The sequence below is a fragment of the Zingiber officinale genome, chromosome 9A, assembly GCF_018446385.1.
Source record: "Zingiber officinale cultivar Zhangliang chromosome 9A, Zo_v1.1, whole genome shotgun sequence".
Classification (NCBI taxonomy): domain Eukaryota; kingdom Viridiplantae; phylum Streptophyta; class Magnoliopsida; order Zingiberales; family Zingiberaceae; genus Zingiber; species Zingiber officinale.
The window spans coordinates 129,930,909-129,934,225 of NC_056002.1; the positions used below are offsets into that span (position 1 = coordinate 129,930,909).

Here is a 3,317-nt window from a genome sequence, read left to right on the forward strand (position 1 = left end):
GCACCGCGTATCAAATGCATGCTCCATGATCACCCCGCCACCTCTCCGAACACCACGACCCTGTATGGCCGAGGCTTGGGTCCGCTGTACTACCCTCCACCCCACTATATAGTGGTCGAGGTGGACAATCCGCTAGTAGCTATCTAACTACATAGCATCGTGGTCCTGACTGCTCACAACGCCGGATCTCACTAAACCTCGTGGCCGGGTGGCACGACAGGACTAGCGAATCGCTCCAACTACCACTACCCATGAGTGGCCGGGCAGCTATTCCCAAACCAATCGACGACTCTCTCACCAGGGAGATAATGGTCATCGGATGCAATGAATGATGAACATGATATATATATATAATCATCATCCGTGCAACAACCCCAAACCTCAGAGTATAATCGACATGATACCTCCACGTATCCCACCGAACATATGTACCCACTACACATGTATAATCAACCAAAACTCTCCAATAATCCCCCTGGACACATATGCACAGATCGTAAATACAATCAACATGTATCCTCCAATAATAAACACATCAGACACGTGTATAAACCACAAACATACAATCAACATAACTCCTCAAAAAGTACATAACCACACACGTGTGTACATACAACATGCAAATGTAGGGTCAACATGATGACTCCTAAAACACATACCCAACTACATACAATCCACATTATGTACCCAAATCAGCATGGTAATACTAACAACCCGACAATCCCTACAAGACATACTCTACACGTGTAATCACAACAGAGTAGATATCATAAGAGAAGACTGTATATGAATTACGTAGATCATCACAAGGGACAAGCATAAGTATCATGCAGGAAAAACAGCAACCGATCATGATATAAGATAAAGCAGCCTAATTCATCACACAATAGCCATGCACTAAGATCAAGAAAAACTATATAGAGGCCAAGGAAGAAATACCCGCCTTAAATCTGTCGATCGTGATAAGATAAATCAATCCCCCGTCGAGACGCGCGCCTCGAAATAAAATCCTGTGATCACATAATATACTTAGCTAATTACATAGGTAGCAAATAGCTAAATAAACTCCCAAATCTAATTAGGGAAGCCTTAATCGAAATGATTAACCTAATTCCTTAATCCAATTAGGTTTAACTAAATCCACCATCCTTCACTTCAATCCTACTCATGAGTTAATCAATTTAATCATGATCCTCTTCTAAAATCAATATACACTAATCAAATCCAATCATCCATCTATCACATAAATGTAACCAAAACTCCATAGTTAGCTCACCTTGATCCACAACAAAATCCACACCCTTTGATGAAGAAATCCAAAGTTTGCTGTGGAGAAAAATGGAGCTTCTCCACCCCTTTACAGCTGGTCCAGCACAAATAGATGCCCAAAATCAACACCTAGCATAAATCCAATATCCAATACAACTTAATCCAATCTTAACATAATAAATCCATAACACAACTTACCCAAACTGAATCTGCAGCCACTCGATGAAAGAACCAGTAGCAGCTGCGCAGAAATGGATATCCCCCTTTAACTCAAGCATCTTCATTCACCTTCCATACATCCATAACCAAGAATTAAACCCTAAATCACACTCCACATTCCTTTATCTAACCACTTACCCAAATTCGGATGCACCGTGGTTAATCCAAAGTCGAAAATATGCTTGCTGCCGCGACCAAACGTAACCTCTGCCACCAACAAGAATCCCTAATCAACACTACATAAAGATCAATACCCTAAAACAAAATCGGAACATCCACAGCTGAGCATTAGTGCTAATTACTGATGTATAATCATCCAAACAAGCAACTTACCCCTGAATCGATCTCTGATGTCTGGCCGAGAGCTTCACGTCGAAGCAAGAAGAGAGTCCCACACTACCCCTAGCGGTAGAAAGATGGCCGGAAGGAAGAATCTGATGGCTACAAATAGCCCCCAGTGGTCCAATCCTCGTCGGAGCTATAACAATCTGACACACTATGAATCTCAACATCCCAACAGAGGTAAGATCGACCAATGCATAGTATTACTCACCACAAATCCAGATTCGCAGCTTCTTCCCCGACCACATCGATGCCGATCCAAGACAAAGGGAATCGGTAGGAATGCTAGGGCACCGCTCCAAGAAAGGCTCCGGCGTCCCGTGGGTCGACGATTCGCAGCGGCACGAGCAAGAGAGGGAAGCAGGAAGCTCGGTCGGCGATGCGTCGATGCGATCGCGATGCCAACGACGATGGCGCAACAGCATGGGAAGAATCGGGGAGGAGAGGAAAAGGAATTGCAACACCATCGACCTAAAGGGGCGGCTAAGGCCCCCTGGAGAAGTTACCGGCGGTCGGCGTTGATGCCCGGCAACTGGCGATGAAACTGGATCGTGAGGGAGAGGAGTCGGGGGAAAAGGATGTCGCGCGAGAATGGCTTCGGGAGAAGAAGATGGGAAATTTAGGGATTAAGGTTTTTAATTAAATACTTAGGTCAACTTAATTAAATCCTAAGTTAACCTCTTAATTAACTCCCAACTTAAATGGGTATTCCAAACAAGCCTCTACTGTACCCCGAATCCATCCCCTCAAAACAGGTCATACAAACTCCGTTTAAATCCCGAAAAATATCTAAAAATTTTGGAAAAATCCAATAAATTTTTTCCGTCCAATAATATTTATTATTTAATTTTCTGATATCTTACATCTAGTATTTTTATTCACGATACGTCGGTAAACTTTCATTCTTCTTCTAAATTTTTAAATATTTCCTATAATTTATTACTTAATATAGTTTTCTTTAATAAATTAGGAAACACCCTAATACTGGTGCTGGGCCCTTGACCGCTAGTACTGACCCTAGGTTCTCTACTGAAGAACTTAGGATTAAGCTTGACTCTAGCATTTATATGCCTATCTGGACTAGGTGTTTAGATAGACAGTTTTTCTTGCGCTCCTGCATTCCAGCTATAGAGGTCCTTGACTACTACAGCTTGCAGAACCTTGTTTACTATACCAGTTCAGTAAACATAAGTTTATGTGATGAACTGTACAACAACTTAGTCAGGGTAGATGACCTTACCTATACTACTAGGGTAGCTGGTACTGATATCACGCTATCCCCCTACCGTCATCCAGAGCTTTTTAGGGTTACACCCATCTATATGCACTTTTCAGTGATATCCTCCTAGGGATCTACCATTTGGTGATCCTTACTCACATATTACTCTTGATACGATTTATTTATATTTTTTGGGGGGAGACCGAATACCCACTGTTACTATGTTTAGGTCAGTATCACTTCGAGTTCACGACTATGTCCTCTATAG

General features: G+C 42.3%; 1 long non-coding RNA gene across 3 annotated transcripts; it reads right to left on the reverse strand.

The window, feature by feature from the left end:
* Positions 1-908: 908 nt before the first annotated feature.
* LOC122020953 lies at positions 909-2,555 on the reverse strand. Of its 3 annotated transcripts, none has more exons than XR_006122379.1 (6): positions 2,042-2,555; positions 1,822-1,966; positions 1,627-1,695; positions 1,468-1,557; positions 1,277-1,398; positions 909-1,010 (listed from the first exon to the last, which is right to left on the reverse strand). It is a non-coding gene; the product is annotated as an uncharacterized LOC122020953 (long non-coding RNA). The 3 variants fall into 3 exon arrangements; XR_006122380.1 differs by having other exon boundaries at positions 1,627-1,714; XR_006122381.1 differs by having other exon boundaries at positions 1,822-1,976.
* Between the last annotated feature and the right edge of the window lie 762 nt (positions 2,556-3,317).